Raw genomic sequence first — 21,496 nt, 5'->3', positions numbered from 1 at the left:
AATTTTCACCTCCCATTCATTAGCCTATAACTTTATCACTACTTATCACAATGAACTGATCTATATCTTGTTTTTTCCGCCACCAATTAGGCTTTCTTTGGGGGGTACATTTTGCTAAGAGCCACTTTACTGTAAATGCATTTTAACAGGAAGAATAAGAAAAAAACGGAAAAAATTCATTATTTCTTAGTTTTCAGCCATTATAGTTTTAAAATAATACATGCCTCCATAATTAAAACTCATGTATTGTATTTGCCCATATGTCCCAGTTATTACACCGTTAAAATTATGTCCCTATCACAATGTATGGCGACAATATTTTATTTGGAAATAAAGGTGCATTTTTTCCGTTTTGCATCTATCACTATTTACAAGTTTAAAATAAAAAATTTTTAGAAATATTTTATCTTTACATTGATATTTAAAAAGTTTAGACCCTTAGGTAAATATTTACATGTTTTTTTTTATTGTAATGTTTTTTTTTTTTTTTTTGTTTTTTGTATTAAACATTTTATTTGGGTATTTTTGGGAGGGTGGGATGTAAGCCATTGTTTTATAATGTAAATGTGTCTTGAGTTTTATTTTTTTCACTTGTAGTTGTAGTTTTACTTTTTGGCCACAAGATGGCGGCCATGAGTTTGTTTACATGACGTCACTCTAAGCGTAACATACGTTTAGAGCGACGTATGGGGGACGTTACAGCCAGAAAAAGCACAGCTTCCGAGAGAAGCTGTCGCTTTTTCAGCGGGGGAGAGCAATCAGTGATCGGGCACCATAGCCAGGCTAACGAACCGCGGCCGGGAGCGCGCGTGCACGCGCGTGATCGGCCGCGGGAGCGCGCCGACGCGCACATGGCCTCCTGGGCATAGCTACTACGTCCAGGAGGCCAAAGTAGTTAAAGGACACCCGAGGCGAAAATAAACTAATGAAATAAACAATTGTATCTATCTTCCTTCTCCTAAAAATGACTTTTCAAGATATTCCACAGTTTTATTTTATATTTAAATCTAATTTTTAAGTTTGAACTGTTTTATTGTTTTTGCTCAATGACACATTCATTGAAGTGTGCCAGAGCTAAAATCTATGAGCTACTGACCCTTTTTATCTCTTTCCTGCTCTCAGAAGCCATTTTCTGTAAGGAAAGTGTTTTATAGTTGGAATGTCTTAGCAGTGAGGGTCACACTGTATGTGAGTCATGACTGAGTCAGCCACTTACATACCTGATGTTTAACTCTTTCAGGCAGAGAAAGAAAAAAAGGAACACAGCATAGTTATTTGTGTGCTAGGCACTGTACATACCCATGTCTATCTCATCATGTCACGTCACCTCAGGATACCTTTAAGCCATACATTAAACGATATCCAAGGCAACACAATAAATCTATCTTTACTTACCTGGGGCTTATTCCAGCCCCTAGAAGTCATGTGCGTACCTCGCCGCAGCATTTCTTTGTTACAGCTGATACTAATCCTGCAATAAATCTGCAGTTTGTCTACTTCATGCTTTCATGGAAGCAGACGTGTTGTTAACATCCTGTGTTCACCAATTAGCTCTCTGCCGTGGCAGGCAGCTGATACAGCTGAGGGATCAAATGACAACAACTACTACTACTTGTGCTTGGTCACAGATGAGGGGGAATTAGACTAGCTAAACTCTCTTAGCCTGCCTGGCGTTCTATCAAGATCGGCTGTGGCTGCGGGAGGGTTTTTTTTTATAAAAAAAAATCTATTTCATGCTGCATGAAAGCCCACTAGAGGGCGCTCCTGCCGCGTACTTCTGATCGCCTCAGGCGATCAGAAGTAACAAGAAGGGCCGCGATGAGCGGCCCTACTTGTTTTGCTTTTCTCGTCGCCATGGCGACGAGCGGAGTGACGTCATGGACGTCAGCCGATGTCCTGACGTCAGCCGCCTCCGATCTAGCCCTTAGCGCTGGCCGGAACTGATTGGTCCAGCTGTGCAGGGCTTGGGCGGCTGGGGGGACCCTCTTTCGCTGCTGCTCGCAGCGGATCGCCGCAGAGCGGCAGCGGTCAGGTAGCACACGCGGCTGGCAAAGTGCCGGCTGCGTGTGCTCCTTTTTATTTGGCGCAAATCGGCCCAGCAGATCCTGAGCGGCACCCTCCGGCGGTAATGGACGAGCTGAGCTCGTCCATACTGCTAAGGAGGTTAATACATACAGGGTGAATTTCTGTATGCTTTCCTTCTGTCCTGTGCAAGAGTTCAGGTCCACCTTAAAGAGAATCTGTAATGTAAAATTCTTACAATAAAAAGCATACCATTCTATTCATTATGTTCTCCTGGGCCCCTCTGTGCTGTTCCTGCCACTCCCTACTGCAATCCTGGCTTGTAATTGCCATTTTTATGCAGTGTTTACAAACAAAAGACATATATGCTGATACGCTGAGATTAGCTCAGTGTGTGAGTCATACAGAGTGTGCAGGGGGCCTGGAGAGGGTGTGTATAGCTTCTATCCAATGACATGCAGCACAGCACATTCGAGCCTGAGTGCCTGAGCCCGACAAAGCCGACAGAGGAGAGAAGATTAGATCATATAACAGAGATAATACAGCCACTGTGAAAATAGGAAAGGCTGCAGTAAGACAGAGCACATTAGAACAGCTATAGGAACATACTGTATAGGATAGAAGAAATAAGGCACAAAATTGTGTTACAGAGTCTCTTTAAGATGGCAGTCTCCTCATTCCTCTCCATCTGCGTGTTTCCGCGAAGCATTATTCAAACTTTGATCCAATGCGCTGCTGTGCGCAAATGACTAATGCACTCTCTTTAAGAACAGCGGTGAACGTATTTGAAAATAGTTTTAGAATCCATCAGGAATAAAGGTCTCTCCCCACCTGCAGAAACACTGAACCTTATACTTCCCTGGAATCATTTACACTGAAATACAAACCGACAGATTGGTCCAACCATTAATTAAATCCGCAGCATTTGTAATTCACCACAATACCGTATCAGCTGCGGATAAAGACTCCTTGCGCACATACACAATGCAAATTAGAAATGTATTAGGCAGTAAATAGAGAAAGTAATCAGCAGGTTTCTTCCCGTGGAGATTTATATACGTATATATTATCAAACTCCAGCCACATAAATTACATTTCTACAGTCAGGTAATGAAATAACGCTCCGTATTTGCTTAATGGCAGCTTCCCGGGGAAATCTGCGCAGAGAGGAACTGGCAAGCTGAATTCATTTGTTTAGACCAATGGCTCCTCACATCAGTCCTCAAGGACGTTCAGCAGAGAAATCCTCTTTCTGAGAATAACAGAACATGATGGCTCAATCAGAATCCGTCATTAGGCGAGACTTTAGAACTGATCCTTGACCAATATCCACCATTTCAAGTTCTGCCGATTCATACAGATTATACCTTCCCCATTGATTATACCTTCCCCATTATGCATTGCATCAATAACCTTTTATTCTGCTCTTCAATTACATAGTTACATAGTTATTTTGGTTGAAAAAAGACATACGTCCATCGAGCTCAACCAGTACAAAGTACAACACCAGCCTGCTCCCTCACATATCCCTGTTGATCCAGAGGAAGACGAAAAAACCCTTACATGGCATGGTCCAATTAGCCCCAAAAGGGAAAAATTCCTTCCCGACTCCAGATGGCAGATGCCTGCCTTTTTTTATTTTCCTTTATTCTCTTTTATAAAATGCTGGCTGCCTGGCTGTCATTGCCGTCAGTAGATGGAGTCTTACACCTGAAGCAAGCAGAAGTTAAGAGTACCTGATTTGCACACTTGTTCAGGGTCGTTGAATGAAAAGGTATGAAGCCTTACATTACATAACCAGTACTATGTTCACAGTGGAAGTTATGTTTCCTGTAAAGACAGGATTGCAACCCGGGGCGGCTCTACCATGAAGCAGACTGAATCACATGATTCAGGATAGCAGACTGTAGGGGGCAGCATCAGCTTTACACTCAGCTGATCTTATTCAGTCTATTCCTCTGCTCTGCTGCTTTTGCCTGACTCAGGTAAGCTGCAGTTTATTGCTTTGCATGTATGAAAGAGGAAAGTATGGTTGGGGTGTGTGTGTGTGTGTGTGTGGTGTGTGTGTGGTGTGTGTGTGTGTGGTGTGTGTGTGTGGGGGGTGTGTGTGTGTGTGGGAGGGGGGGGGGGGGTGTGTGGTGTGTGTGTGGTGTGTGGTGTGTGTGTGGTGTGTGTGGTGTGTGTGTGGTGTGTGTGGTGTGTGGTGTGTGTGTGGTGTGTGTGGTGTGTGTGTGGTGTGTGGTGTGTGTGTGTGGTGTGTGTGTGTGGTGTGTAGCACCCATTCACTCACCCATCAGCATCCAAGCCAAAAAAAAAGGCCTCCGTCATAGAGATATACGTAAATTGCATATATATCAGTGGTTTCCTGGGAGATATACTCACAAGTTTGGTTCAGGAAGCAAAAAGTCTAGAAGAACCGGCCCAGAATGCAATGGAACAGAAAAATCGCACTGCCTATTGGGCTTGATTCACTAAACCGTGATAACTGATATCATGGTCGCGCTAACATTTTGCGTGCTTTATAACGAGCGTACATTTTTCGTGCGCAATCACGTTTGCGTGTGAAAACATTACGCGCGCTATAACACGTGCAAAACGTTAGCGCGATTGTGATATCAGTTATCACGGTTTAGTGAATCAAGACCATTATACGACTGTTGTGTCGCATACAGGCAATGGGAAGTATGTTTTAATGTCACCATTAATGTGTGCGTTATGCAGTAATGCACTACTTGCAGTGTGTTGGATGGTGCACGCTGTTACACTGCAATGGCCGGCAAAAGTGTAACCAGACGTAACAGGGCCTCCCTGCAAAAATGATAGCATGGGGCCCCCTTGGTCCCTGAACCCCACGGGATTGGGAGCTGGTGAATGGCAGCAGAGAGTGTTCTGCTGTGAAGCAGCCTCTGGAAGTAGGAAAAAATTACATACAGTATGTTCCTGCACATTTTGTGATGGTACGGGGAGGTTTTTTTTTTTGTTAATTGGCTGCACTTGCGGTTGGCGAGAGGGAAGTGGAGGGGTAACCAATGCCTCTGGGCCCCCCAGCAATGGCAGGGGTCGCAGGGGTGATTGTTACACCCATGGTGGCCGCACTGTAAAAGTCACATAAGTGGTGCATTGCAGTGTGACTTTCCACGTTATAATGCGGTTGTTACGTCACACAACAAAGAACCGCTGTGACATAGCCTTAAAGTGAACCTCCGGACTAAAAATCTACTCAGCAGAACTGAAAAGGCTTGGTGTTTCTTTAACAGTTTCACAGCATCAGAACTTTTTTTTTCTTACCAAAGCATCATTTTTAGCTGCATTTTTAGCTAAGCTCCACCCATCAAAGAAAAAAAGCCTGGGCTTTTTTTTCCCTGATGCTGTGCAGAGCATGATAGGATTTCCTATGTTGTTATTCACGTTGCCTAGCAACTGGGAGAGGTGCTCAGGACACAGGACAGTTGGAACTGTGTCTCATGCTCCCTGTCACCTCCTTTCAACCAAAAAGATGGCTGCCATCATGAAATCAAACATTTGCCTGTTCTTTTAAAACAGTGTGGGTAAAGGTAGCCATACGCTGGTCGATTTGCCATCAGATTCGACCAACAGATAGATCCCTCTCTGATCGAATCTGATCAGAGAGGGATCGTATGGCTACCTTTACTGCAAACAGATTGTGAATCGATTTCAGCCTGAAACCGTTCACAATCTGTTGTGGTGGTGGGGGTGGGGGTGCCGCAGCTCCCCCCCCCCCCCCCCCCCTCCGCCGTATACATTACCTGCTCCGCCCGCGCGACTGCCCCCGGTCACCACTGCTCCATCTCCGCTCTGGTCTCCAGGTCCGGCATGCTTTCCTTCTTCCTGCCCGGCAGGAAGTTTAAACAGTAGAGCGCCCTCTACTGTTTAAACTTCCTGCCGGGCTAGAAGAAGTGAAGCATGCCGGACCCGGAGACCAGACCAGCGCGGAGACAGAGCAGCGGTGACCGGGGGTAGTCGCGCCGGCGGAGCAGGTAATGTATGCGGGCTCTATTGCGTTGGTCGTCGGGTAATCGAACGCCGCTAGCGACGCGCTCCCTACCCACGGGCGATCGACGGTAATTTTCCGCACGGAGCGATCGAGGGGATCGGACGAAATGGATCGAAATTCGGCGTGTTGCGGGAACGATGTGACAGCAGATTCTATCCCAGTGACCGAATCTGCTGTCGATCTGGCGGGAATCGGCCTAGTGTATGGCCAGTTTAAGAGATTATATTACCTATCTATTTTAATTAACATAACTAATGTAACTTAATGACAGTAAGTATGTTTGTTTAGGCTGGAGTTCCTTTTAAGCTGGCCACTAACGGTCCAATTTCGGAAGTGAAATATTGTAATACATCGTTCACTACACCATCAACGAACCAATCTTTGCTTCCTATCTATCACAACCAACAAGAAAATCCAAATTTTGGATTTCCGAAAATTCATTCGGACGACATTTTTTTCACTCGTTCATATTCGATTGTGTCCACCAATGGAGATTATTTACAACCAATTCGATTAGAATTTCTGATCGCTCGAACGATTTTTCGCTAGAAATTGGACCGTTAGTGGCCACCTTTAGACATTTTTAAAAAACGAAGAGCCCTTTCACACAGAGTTTATAGCATTGCGATCTTATTGTACGTAGCACATCCATCATAGCGAAAGATTCGCATTGCGCGGTAAGGCTGTGGTGCAATGACACAGTGGAGCATACAGTACGATGAAAGTATGCCTCACTGCCACTGTAAACAGGTGTTACCCGGCTAACACACAGCATGTTGTGCGTTACTGTGTCAGAACCTGCAGTGCAGCACTGGATGTGAAAGGCCCACAGAAATGTGAAATATCATTGCATCGCATCAGACTGCCGAACATTGCACAATTAGAGCGTCACGCGGTACATGGTGACATGCCCTAAACAAGTGCGCATTACCATAGCAACTCTCACGTTACACATGCACCATGGGTACAGCTTATTTGCACAACAGGCGGTACTCTACTGCCAGTAGTACCGGTAAAATTGCCGCGCACTGCATCAAGCCCTAGATTTGATAAAATCATTGAATCAAACTGAGGTCAAAAACTAAAGGCTTGTTCAATGACTTTGATATACCAATTGATAAATAAAGGCCATTCATTCATGAGACAGAGCTGTGCATGATCAATGTCTGCACTGCATCAAGCAGTATTAACGTATCAGTCAATATTCAATCTAACTAAATCTGGTAAAAGATCTAGTGTGGCAATGTAGGGATCACGTAAGTATTAGCAATCAACAAATAGTGTATGGGAGACTTTAGAGGCAGGGAAGCAACACAACAGTGCTAGTGGCACTTTAGCAGTGACAGATTGCATACGTCTCACTTTAGGGGACCATCTTCATGTCAGTGTTACCAACTCATCCCTTTAACTACTGACACATGAACTATACAGGTCTTGTGGCTAGGTAGATGCAGATATATGGCATATGCAAGTTGCCTAAGAATCCGCACAACTTAGATTGGTCAGTAATCAAAGTACAGATGAACTGAGAGAGATATGGAGGCGGATATAATCATTTCCTTTCAAACAATTACAGTTGCCTGTTAGTCCTGCTGATCTCTTTGGCCACAGTAGTGTCTGAATCACACACCTGAAACAAGCATGTGACTAATCCAGACCCTTGTCCGGGGTCTGTGGCTCATGGTATTAAAAGCAGAGGCTCATCAAGAATACCAGGCAATCTGCATTCTTTAAAAGAAAATAAATAAGCCAGCCCCTGATGTCTCTGGCGGTATCCCTGCGACTTGAATTCAAAGGATGAACTCCAGGAACTGAAAAAAAAAAGAGAAACCAGGATTACCAATATAATTGTGAAAGCCTGACATGAAAACCTAGTGTGCAGGTGTCCTCTGATGTCTTTAGTGATGCTGTACTGTAATCATATGCCCACAATGCCTTAACCATGATAAAAGGAATAGTGCTATGATAAAACCTCACTACACAGATACTGAATATAGGCTACCACTAGACAGATACATTTTTACAGAGGAACCAGTAAATTGTACTCATACAAATACCAGATGTGTGTTTCTTTTGAAGTCAAGTCTGCCAGCATCTTAGTGCAGAGCTACTGAGCTTGCAGAATGGCAAATAAAGCCTGCATAAGAACAAATCTGGCCGTCCGCACATTATCAGGTACCCAGGGACCAGCAGAGACTGACAGAGGCTGACCAGACTAAACTACACAGAGTGCATGCAGCCACAGAAGCTGTGACACCAGCTGCTTAAACACACTACAAATAGAACAGTGCTGGCTTCTAAAAAGTGACCCTTCTCAGCTGAAAACAGGACTTTTTCTTTACATTGGCAGCTGTTAGTATGAGAATACTGTACATATATTCAAAGTTATTAGGTTACTTGATACTTAGATTATATATACGTTTTGTATTTTGCACACTTGTGCTTAAATAATAATATAATGTGGTCATTTGGCCAGCCGCTGAGCATACAGCACGTCATCCCCATACATATCATGTTCGGGCCAGCGCCGCTTGCGTCATGCGTCAATATGTACACGTGACGCGGGCCAGCGCCGCTTGCGTCTTGCATCATTACGTACGCATGACGCGGCGACGTGGAAGGGGGTGTGGCCACACTCCTTGCTGGATTCGCGGCGGCGAGTAATGGAAGATATTTAAGGCTTCCCCATTTTCCACGTTTTTATCTCCGAAGAAGCATCTTTAAGGGTGCGATACATGTGAGGTCTGTACTGCCCATTGGACCTGGGGGTGACGGTGCTCTAGCTCGGTAAGGTCAATTTTCCACATTATCATTTGTGTATTTTCCTGCAGGCCATTGCTTTACATACTCAGCTGCTGCTTTGCAAATACACTTGGAGCAGCAGGCAGCATCTTAGGATTTTCACATTAGTGATCAATTACTATTTTCATATACTTATCGATGTTTGGCACTCTGTATGAACATATATATTTATGGATTTGCATATCATTATACCCCCTTTGGCCAATTAGGCAGCACATTTGTTTTTAATTTTTGGGATAAGTCCTTAAATAAATCATTATATATTTTACATTTGTGTGCAGTTGTTGTATTTAGACCATGGACTACTTTCTTGTTGTTTAATAGTGAGGATACTGTATAGACACATGTATAGGTAAACTGTGACAGAGAATTATTATTATTGATTTATATAATGGCAGCATCTTCTGTGCTCCTGTACAATAGATTACAAGGTATAACAACACAATATAAACAGTACAACAGTTAACAGTACAAGATAATGGTGGAATACAGGTTATGGTGTGAACAAATGAATTACAGATTTTTACATAATGGTATGTAAGAGAGAGTATGCTTGCCTGAAGAGGTGCATTTTCAGGTTGCGCCTAAAAAGGGTAAGTGTGGTGAGTGGCGGATGTGTTGAGCGAAGGTGTTCCAGAGAAGTGGAGAGGATCAAGAGAAGTCTTGTAGGCAGGAGTGAGAAGAGGTGACCAGTCAGGAGGACAGGAGAATATTGTTGGAAGAGCGGATATTGTCTGTAGGATGGTAAATACGTTTATTTAGATAAGAAGGGGCTAGGTTGTAAAGTGATTTGCATGTGAGAGTAGTATAAAACCTGAAATGCAAGGAGGAGCAGAAGTGCTGGTTTAATAGAACGCCTACAGCCTTAAAGAGACACTGAAGCGAAAAAAAAATATGATATAGTGAATTGGTTGTGTACTATGAATAATTACTAGAAGATTAGCAGCAAAGAAAATATTCTCATACTTTTATTTTCAGGTATATAGTGTTTTTTCTAACATTGCATCATTCTATAATATGTGCAGATTACACAACACTCAGCATTCAAAATAAGTCTTTCAGAGCAGTCTGTGAAGTAATGACCTCTCCTCTAGCAGAGGAAAAGTAAATAGTCCAGGAACAGTTGAGATAATAAAAGTCAGATAACAGCCCTCTCCACGACTAACTTAGTCGGAGAGCTTAATGGCTTGTTTGCATAGAGATAACAACTGGAATTTCTCAACTCTTCCTGTACTGGAAACAATTACACTGATGTATCTGATCTTAATGTTTTATTTCTTAGCTGTGCTACACATACAAATCATAATATCATCATTTTTTTTTCGCTTCAGTGTCTCTTTAAAGAGAAAAAAAGGGGCGTTCCTACAGGGTTTCCTGGGCTGCCATTAGGCAGCCCTCTCTCCCTGGCCGTTCCCTCTGCAGCTCCCCCACCTCCCTACATGCAGCGTCATGACCCAGAAAGGTCACGAAAGTGAAAGAGGGCCAGTGCGGCCCACAGGAGCTGCGGGGAGCGGCGGTTTTGGCGGCTCCCTGATCCACTCAGCCCCCCGATCAGGTAGCCTACTTTTATTTAATTTTATGAGCTCACCTCAGGCTCTCTAACTCTCGCCTCTCAGTAAAACACACATGAATATCCGTTAGAACACATTTTAATAGCAATCAATGTATGCCAAATACACAGCTATAACAATTAAGTAAATATCACGTTACAAAAGTTACATGTGTAGTTAGACTTTGGAAAAATAAAGGTTCACTACTCACACATTTGTGTATATTTTACTGTACATTTTACTGTTAATAGAATCACCACATTTATGAACAATTTGAAGCCAACCTGAAGCAAAAATAAAACTTACGAGATAATTGTATGTGTAGTACAGCTAAGACATAGAACATTAGTAGCAAAGAAAAGAGTCTCATATTGTTTTCTAGTACAGGAAGAGTTAAAAAAAAACAACTTCAGTTATCTATGTAAAACAGCTTCTCTGAGCTCTTTGATCCACTGGGTCGAATACATTCCCTTATTAAACAGCCAAGAAACAGTGAGAGACAGCTTGAGATAAGGTTTTACTGCAGGAAAGTTCAAAGGGTGTGGTTTCTAAACTGCATATATGACAGAATGATGCAATGTTATTAAAAAAAAAACGAAATGAAAATATATATATGAGACTTTTTTCTTTGCTACTAATGTTCTATTCGTTAACCGTACTGCATATACAATTCATATCATAAGGTATTTTTCGCTTCAAGTTTGCTTTAAGACAAAGGCTTTCAGTCCAATTTCCAAATCTATCATACAACTTGCAGTACAGATCCCCGAGATATAAAGCGTCTGTGTGCCATTCCATTATTTCCATCCAAACTGTGCTTTTATACCACTGAGAAAGAGAACTGCCATTTTCAGTGCATTTTCCCAGTCCCAGTAACAATACATGGCATCCATGCAGGCTTATTCAATTAGGGAAATAACTAGGTACAGACGGAAGTAACTTGTTTCAAACAATGAGAATAATCCCTCGCTGATCTGACTCAAGTCCTCAGAAAGCACATTATCAATGCTCTGTGCACTGAAAAGGCTAGATGAGTTTTGTCAGACTCCATTGAGAAATTATTTGCTCTATGCTGGATTTCTTCTATTTACCATGGAATATGCTGCAGCCTGACAAAGCCCAGTCAGTAGTCTCTGAACAAAGCAGCAATAGGTAAGAAAGGCGACAGTGTCCCCAGACTGCTCCTGCATTAATGTATGCATTGACAGCTCTGCCCGAGGCAGAGACATTGACAGCTGGAGTGTGTGCGGATGTTATATATGCTACAGAGACCTACTGTGAAAATAGCAAGCCAGCTAGCATATCTAGTTTTTCTATAAGTTCAACTGTTCTACTTATAAGCGAATTAGTAATGCAGGTATGCATATTAGTAATGGAAATTGATGGTTACTACATCCGCTTCTCGGTTTTCAAAAGACACAGCTGCTTTACTGCACATGGCCACTAGAGTGAGCTCTCCTCTCACTTCCATTCCTCAGACAATGAACACAGTCTGCTACCTTCAAAACAGCAAATTAGAGATGGAGAATAAACACCACTTTGACTTTTGTAAATAGCAAAGTTTTGCATGGATAGTGCTACTCTAATCCACAGACTGATTCCAACAAATATGTCAAATTATTTGATAACCACAGCTTTAAAAAAAATGAATTGGAGTGTGGAACTTTAAACTGGCAAAACCAGCCATTGCACCACATACATTAGACATATTCCACCAACCTGTACAAAAAAATGGCTCCAATATCCATTCAAGCAATCAAACTAGGTATTTTACCTTATTATATAATACACAGGTACTGCAGTGGTTTATTAAAACACAAAAAAAATTACATTATGGCTCAAGTAATTAAAAAACAATTCTTTTTGGACTAATAGGCTTTGGCCCTTTAGCCTGTAAACGTTCCTGGGCGTAGATTCTGTCCTAAAAATTGCTCCTGTAAGTTCCAGGACTTACATTCTACTTCCAAGAATGAAAACCACAGCTCAATGTGCACTCCTCTATAAAGAAAATCTGTAACGAAAAAACGTCCCCTGGGGGTACTCACCTCGGGTGGGGGAAGCCTCCGGATCCTATTGAGGCTTCCCCCATCCTCCTCGGTCCCACAGTGGCGGCGAAAATCCTCCCGGAGTGGCGGCGATGTAAATATTTACCTCCGTAGCTCCAGCGCAGGCGCAGTATCCGTTCTTCCCACGGAGATAGGCGGAAATAGCCGATCTCCATCGGGCCACTCTCGGTGCAGGCGCAACTCGCCTGTGCAGTAGAGTGCACCCGACGGAGATCGGCTATTTCCGCCTATCTCCATCAGAAGAGCCGAAACTGCGCCCCTGCTGGAGCCTGGAAAGGTAAATATTGAACAGGCTGTCGGATTTGTCGCGCCGGCTTTGAAGGGCTGCAGCGAGACCCCCGTGAGACAGAGGAGGACGGGGGAAGCCTCATTAAATCCTGAGGCTTCCCCCTCCCAAGGTGAGTACTCCCCAGAGGACGTTTTTCTTGTTACAGTGTCTCTTTAAGGCCTCTTTCAGATGGGCAGCTGACAGGAAGTGAACAGGTGCTCACCCCATGGAGTCAAAACTGAGTGCGGCCGCAGCCATGCTCAGAAGCGACATGTCACAGTTCGCTGCCACCGGGTAACACCATCACGTATCGACAGTACCTAACACCTGAATGGTGCTTGTGAGCGGAAGATGGATACTGAACTGTGCAACAAGTGTGCAGTTTAACAAGGTCACAATAAAAATTAAAGATTTTTTTTTTAATCAGATTTGAAACCCTGCCTATTAACCCCTTGTTAACCTCTGTAATACCTATATCTGTTTATACTCCTTTAATGACTGTTGCATGTAGCGACTGGATGCAATTGCAAGGGCGATAGATTGGGGCCCCAATGCACTACAGATGCATTGCTCTAGAGTGCCTGGTGATGCTGCTTTACGGCACTGGGGCCCTTGAACTGTCGCCCCAACAAATGCATGTGATCACTACAGATGTGCAAGCTGGGGAAAAGTGTTCACAGTAATGATAAAGTGAAACAGTAATGAAAAAGTGTCCAGCTAGTAATGAAATAAGGCATATGTAGTATTATTTAGGCTACATTCACAGTGGGACATAGCAGAGCTGCGTTATAAAGTATTATAACGCAGCTAACCGCACTGCAATGATAATCCTATGGGACGTTCACAGTGCAATGTTCACATTGCATTGTAACGTGTATCGTTGGTAACACACTGCTTGCAGTGCATTACCTCTAAACGCACACGTTACCAGGTACTCAGGAAAGCATACTTTTCATTGCCTGTATCCTTCACTGTTCCTACTGTATGCAACGGTAATGCAGCATTAATGTGCGTCACCACAAAAAAATTGCATCCACATCTACTTTTTCCCCATAAAATGACTATTAAAAAATTACCCAGAGAAAGACTAGATTGTCTTGAAAAACAAAAACACTATATATATATATATATATATATATATATATATATATATATATATATATATATATATATATATATATATATATATATATATATATATATATGTTCAAGTATGAGTCTAGAAATTTAGTTTTGATCCACTGCATAAAAGTATAGGGGTTGACTTATACACGAGTCACAGGCAACACTGAGCACACTGAGTAATGTGTGTATTTTTTAGTGACATTCACATTTGCAGCACTTTACCCTGTGGCAAGTGATACTTTGAGAAAATGAAACGCCAAGAAAGCACAGGTCTGAAAGTCCTGGCCACAACAATTAACAAGGAAAGGGGCAGGGTGGGAAATACTGGGCTTCAGGTGGGAGAATTAATGATTGCAGCACTTGGGGGCCTGGAAGAGTTATTGGCTGCACTTAAGGGGCAGCAAGGGTTAATGATTGCAATACTGTATGCAGTGCAGTCATTAACCCCTCCTGAGCCCCAAGTGCAGCCATTAAAGAGAAACTCCGACCAAGAATTGAACTTTATCCCAATCAGTAGCTGATACCCACTTTTACATGAAAAATATAATGATTTTCACAAACAGACCATCAGGGGGCGCTGTATGACTGATTTTGTGCTGAAACCCCTCCCACAAGAGGCTCTGGTACCGTACGGTACTCTGGGCAAACTGCCACAATGTAACAATGACACACACAGGAAATGGCTGTTTATAGCTGTCTGTTAAAGCCAGAACTGCTACATAATCTGCCCACAGTAACAATGTCACCATGTAATACATGTCAGAATGTGAATCTGGGAGAGGAAAGATTTTACAATGAGCAAACTCTGACTAAATCATGTATACATAATTATTGTAAAAATTAAGCACCTTTTTATATTAAATTATTTTCACTGGAGTTCCTCTTTAACTTTGCTGGGTAGACTTATACTTGGGTCAATGAAAAATTCCAGCTTAAGAGGGTTGAATATTGGAGTCGACTTATACACAAGGTCGAATAGTATTCAAGTATATATGGTATATCACATTTTAGTAGTATAAATAATTAAAAAGTAACTGCTGTATTAAAAGCAACACAGCTTAAGTGTCAACAATGTCAGGGTCCTTAAAAATCTTTTTTTGGTTCCGCAGACGGGAAGCAGTTCAGCTTCCGTCTGCCGCCCACGACTGACATTTGGGTGCCATTAAAGTGCAGCCAAATGGCCTCAGTTGTAACATCATGTGTGTCAAATGTTATCGGGCAGCAAAAACAGTGCAACCACCGTGCTCAGATGCAACTCTATGTCAGATGCTCGTCGGAGGCCTAAGGGCTTGTACACACGGGCAATCGCAGGTCATTTCCCACCGGCTGCAGCGATTGTCGCTAAAACACTGCGCATTCAAGAAAATGGGCAGCGCCTATACTGTAGTGTGCTGCCGTTTACGGGAACCCCACGTTCTGATCACAATTTTTTCAGTGGTTTCAGCCAACACTGAAAGCAGCATGCTGCTTCAAGGGTTGCTTCCTGTCCTGTCTCCGTGTCCCACTGTGGGGAGGAAAACCGCCAAAAGCAACAGGAAGATGTTAAATGCTTTTACTGCATGCTTTCAGAAAAGCATTTCGCCGACAAACCAGCAGACGCCCATGTGAACTGAGCCTAAATGTGATCACTCTGATTGGCTATCAGTAATCACACAGTCAGAAGCCAGTTAGATTGCAGTGTAAAATTTATGGCTAAACCATTTTTTTTTTCAGACTCCGCTTAATAGGAGAGCTCTGTGATACATAGCACATGCTTACAATACAGGGGGTGTAAAGTAGGATAGGGCAATAGTTGCTCCGTCAGGCAACTCCTTTAACAGTGTTGGTCATTCATTGGTGTTCATGGTTTCAAGGCCTTGCACCTGCTGTTATTGTATAAGTAAGTAGTAGCAGTAGGGTATTGTACCGTGTTAGCCATCAGTAAAAGCAAGAAGTTTTAAATCAGGATGATACCATTTATTGGCTAACTACAAATGAATAAGAATGAACAAGCTTTCGGCCTTGCAGCCTTCGTCAGGTTTACATCCTGTTAGTTTAACTAACAGGATGTAAACCTGACGAAGGCTCCAAGGCCGAAAGCTTGTTCATTCTTATTCATTTGTAGTTAGCCAATAAATGGTATCATCCTGATTTAAAACTTCTTGTATAAGTAAATGGAGCATCTGATAATGGAAATATTTTCCTTCCACTTCAGTACAAAAGAAAATAACTCAAATCATCAATACAAAAGTCATTTTATAATGAAGTATCTTTCATTTTTCAGTCTGCAACTGCTAGATTCAGTTTTTAGAAAACTTGCTGGAAACCATGACAACAGTGTACAGCTTGGTGTAACTAATACCCAGAATTTCCCTCCATTTCAATGGCTCAATAAAACAAAATGCAAAAAGTAAAACTTGTTTCATACCTTTGCAAACCACCTGCTCTGCTGGGCTCAGTGCAATTCATTCCACAGGGGGGAGGATGACAACTACACATATGCAGGGATTCTGGCTCTGTGTATATGTTACAGCCAAAACCTGAAGTCTGGCCACCTCGGGTTTGGCCAGTCAAAACCAGAAGTGGCCTTCTCACTGCAGCCAATGTGAGAAACAGATTGAATCCTGCCGGCTCCTTCTCTCCCCGGCTCTGGCTCCTCCCACCACCACCCTCTTATTGAGTTCCAGCAGGCGCGGACACAAGCGTTCTCCCCCCAGAGTCGTTTGCCACGTCAGGGAAGCAGAGCCGGGAAGCTGCAGACAATTCTTCTGCCAGCACCCGCTCTACAGGATGGTGACTGTCACAGGACCCCTGGTGGCCAGACCGCAAATTGCCTTCCAATTGGTTTCACCACACAGGCCATGCAAGCTATGGTCGCAATCGGTGCACGGAAATCGACGGAATTTGGGCAGCAGCCCGACTAGAACGGAGCCTGTAAGGTACGGTAATTACAACTTACACACTATTTCAGGGTATAACTGCCACCACCTCTGTTACCATGGGACAGAGGAGCCCACTGACTGTCTGAGCCTAGCTCTACAAATAAAACAGTTAAACACACTCTATTCTGTCTAGCTAGCAACAGTACAAGAGTAGCGTCTCTTCAGAGACCCGGGTTCAGTTTCTGTATGGCTGAAAATAGGGTAGCTGGAACAACAACTGACGATAGCGTCGGTTTATTGAAAGCAATATAAATAATTAATATATACAGAAAATTATTAAAATCAACAATTATATAGCCGGTATGAAATAAAAAGGGAGAAAATACTTAGGGTTCGTGGAAAGATGTCCTTATGTGGGAAAACTTGTAAAGTCCTTGGTTCAGTTCAGTAGCAAAGTCCAAACAAACCAGATGCCAGCATGTCCTCAAGCTGGCAAGGATGTAATCAGGAAGATGTTCAAAGTGGAGGACACTGAGTTTGGCTCCTCTGCCATTCTTATGCCCCTGATCCAGTAGGAGGGAGTGAGGGCGGGAGCCACACATCCCCTTAGAATATGAGTCCTCCCCTTGTCCTAGGGACCAGAAATCATATCTAACCATATATGGGCTCCATCTCACAGAACCGTACAGGTCACGGCAGATTTACTAACATTTTCAGGTCTGTATCGATTTACCCAGCAGCCTGATACCAAACATTAGGGGTAGGACCCCTGTGGTATCATCAGGGCACTTTCGAACTGCCTAACTGGCAGTCTTTACCTCAGAATGTTCTGAAACGTTTTCAGAACCAGCGCCAGGCCAGGCCCAGCATGCTCTGGAAGTTTGGGGAGCCTGCCAGCCTGGCAATACGGGAAATATGACACATATAGCAGTTTATGGAATATTACAGTAACAGTAGGTCAGTTCTAGGTGAAGGCTCCTTTGAAGCTTTTGGGCAGCAAGCTACGTGTCAGCTCCCCTGCTGGGATTGTAGCCAGAGAGTCTGACTTTTCCCCACTAAATTGGTTCTGCCATCCTGCTTATCAACTTCATCTGATGGATGGGCCATTAGCACAGCTTGATGCCGGGGACACTCTGCAGCAGGCTCCTGCCCTTTTGGTGGAAGGAGGGAAAGAACTGTCTTTTAAAAAAAAACTTAGAAATGTCAGTTTTCTGATCACTGCAATGACTGGCAAATCTGACCAAGAAATTGGAAAAATACACGGCGAATCCTCCAGATTCGCCTACATTCCTCCCGGCTGTTTTGTGACAGCTGGGAGAAAGAGAAACTCCAGGTTGCTACGGGTAGCCCCTACACAACCAATCCAGATTCTATTGATCTGAATCGCAATTGAGGCAGAGAATCGATTGCGATCGCATTATCTTCACGGGCGGTTCTAGGACGCGTCTGCGGCCAAGCAACCGTCCGTGACAGTGACCTGTGAAGAACCCTAGCAATCACAGGTACCTCTGTTTAAGGCCCAGTTCACATTAGCATTTTTTACGGAACCGGACATATGGATCAGGCCAGCTGGATCCGGTGAAAACGGTCCGTTTTACAGCCAGTGTGCTGTAAAACATCAGTTTTCATTGGTTCCTATACGCTGCAAAACCTTCCGTTTCCGTTCCGCTGAGCGAAGCGGTCCGGAAAATTGGGTCCTGCAGCATTTTCTCATGTGAACCGGCCTAATAGTTTATTATGTTTGAATAGAATAGAGATGACAGGTTATGTTCTTCTATTTAGAGATAAGTGTTAAATATGGATAAAATGAGACTTAATAAGGCAGATTTACTTACATTCTTCATTTTTTCATCATTAATTCTGTGTTGCAATACAAGCTTGTCACTGGCACAGGAGTCATCTGTATCCCCCACTCAGAGATTATCAGAACTTCCATAGTGGGACGGTAGCGCATTAGTTTCCTGTAGAAACAGCAGGATTTTTTTTTTCAAAGACCATTTTCAAAATAATCTGTAGCTTTCAATGTAAGATTGCCCACTGCCTACACATTCAGTTCTGTGAGCCGTTCGACGTTTCAATCTGACCATTTTATCCGATCTAAGGAGAATCAGTACTGCAACATGACCACATCGATCCTTTGATTGATTTACATCTGAAATCGGTCAAAAAGGATTGATCGGGAAGCAAGGGCTCGATAAGACACGGTATGGGAGGGAGGGGGTGGTGACAATAGATTTTATGCTGAAATCTATTAGAAAGAGATGTGCTGTGCAAGGGCAGGCAATAGATCCCTTGGTGATCAGAGAGGGATCTATCTAATGCCGGAACTGGTAGCAAATTAAGAGCTTAAACTACCCAATTGAGGGGGCTTAAAAAAAAAAGGTGGGAGCGAGATAAGCATATTGCATATTTTTGTTCAGGGTCACATGTTATGACCTTTTAGTGACCACAAATAAATGAAATACTTTTTTCCTTTTATAACTTTAGTTTGGTGCCAAGAAAGCAAGGCCTGTTACTTTGTCTACACAAACATGTCCATTGTTAGCCATATAGAACGGTGCTAAATTAAACTCAATGAAAAGCTGTCCGTACAATTGCTTCTCCAGGCTGTGGGAGACCTGCTCAGCAACATATTTGACTATCCACATTGATGGCCAAAGCCTGATCAATACGGCTGATTGAACACCTGAATTGTACAGGGAACAATAGCAGCCATACAAACGTACTACCGAAAAACAACCGCGTCTTGCTGAGATGTACAATTTGCAAATGGATAGTCTGTCAGCCTTGAATGTCAGCACAAAACACACTCAGGCGTACTATTATTTTTCTTATCCAGAGTAGTTCTATTATAACTTTTGTTATACAAACGGACTTAGAATATTTCCAGGATGAATAAAGATTAAACTCCAAAATATAGACCAGATTTCCAATTAGCAGCAAGACTGAACTTTTTATGCAAAGCCAGGAATTGAAAAAGACAGTTAATGTGACCTGTATTATAATGAAATTCCAGTTTCGCTTAAAATTTGCATGGGTTAAGTGTTGTATGAATCTATTTGTAATTTAATGTTATAAAAAGAACATTACCCATACCAATTTTCAGCAAGTTATGAATTTCTGAATTTTCAAAACTGTCTGCAATGAGAAACAGCACTTAAAAAAAATAATGAAATCTCTACTCTGCTTCTATTACAGACTGACCAGTCATTTTTCTCATCCTGCATGGGTAATCAGCTTCACAGAGCAGAAATGCTAATTATCTACACCTGTATTAACAGCTGGCCCCCTATGCAATTAACTTCACCTAAGTTATCTCCTAGGAGATAATTTTCATCTTTTCTTTAACCATTTCTGCCGCCCGGATGTGATCCTCACGTACAGACGGCTGCTCTGCTGTGGTGTCGCGCTTCGGCACGCCCCCGTGCTGTTCCCCGGTAGCCCTGTGATCAGTGAACGGGAACATGGTTCCCGATCACCGATCAAAATCCCCAGCAGAAAAACCGATGGTCTCTTACAAGAGGCTGCAGTCTTTCTGCAAAAAAAAAAAAAGTTTCCCCGTCCTCCATGTGCTTCCGGTTAGCAAGAAGCACAAGATTAAAAACAAATTCAAGGTGGCCAGCTTGTGGCCAAATAGTAAAACTACATCTACAAACATTTTTGAAGGGAATTCACACACATTTTAACATTTAAAATTAACTATTTATTTCCCACACCAAAAAATTACCCAAATAAAATTTTTAATGGAAAAAAAATTACAATTACAAAAACAAAAAAACAAATAGTCACCTAAGGGTCTGAACTTTTTAAAATATACATGTGAAGGGGGTATACTATGAACATTTTTTAAATTATAAGCTTGTAAATAGTGATGGACGCAAAACAGAAAAAATGCACCTTTATTTCCAAATAAAATATTGGCGCCATACATTGTGATAGGGACAAAATTTAAATGGTGTAATAACCGAGACAAACGGGCAAATAAAATACATCGGTTTTAATTATGGTAACGTGGATTATTTTAAAGCTATAATGGACGAAAACTGAGAAATAATGTTTTTCCATTTTTTTCTTATTAATCCTGTTAAAATGCATTTCTACTAAAATAATTCTTAGCAAAATGTACCACCCAAAGAAAGCCTAATTAGTAGCGGAAAAAACAAGATATAGATCAATAACTTGTGATAAGTAGTGATGAAGTTATTAGTGAATAAATGGGAGGTGAAAATTGCTCTGATGCATAAGGTGAAAAATCCCAGTAAGCTGAAATGGTTAAACTAAATTTTCAACATTTTACCATTGAAAAAGCACCCACAAGTTGGTGAAAAAGGGTTATTAAATTTATGTTACCGTGTTTTCTTGCTTGCTGGTGGCTCAAAAGACATTTTATGACATGTTGTGAAAATATCACCTATGAGAACACTCAGGAGAAAAAGTAAATTGCATATGGGCCCTGATGGCAGCAGCTTATAGGATCCCTGAACTGCCATGATGCGATAAACATGGCTACCCATAATACTAGTAGTACAGCAGTACAGAGGCACCAGTAGTGTAAAATTTGATAAAAAGTTTAAAAACAGGGGAGTTAGTGGTGGACTTACCTCCCCAGTGTAGACACAAGATACTGTTGATTTGTTCAACATAAATTAATTTATTTACATACTCCAGTAAAATGCAACGCGTTTAGTGGGCAGATCCCACTTCATCAGGCTATAATGAGGAGTTCAACAACTTATGTGTTCTGGTGATCAGCTTAGCTCCTCTGTCTATCCTGAGTGGGGACAGGT

The sequence above is a fragment of the Hyperolius riggenbachi genome, chromosome 10 (assembly GCF_040937935.1).
Source record: "Hyperolius riggenbachi isolate aHypRig1 chromosome 10, aHypRig1.pri, whole genome shotgun sequence".
Taxonomy (NCBI): domain Eukaryota; kingdom Metazoa; phylum Chordata; class Amphibia; order Anura; family Hyperoliidae; genus Hyperolius; species Hyperolius riggenbachi.
Note: the sequence above shows the minus strand (reverse complement) of the source record.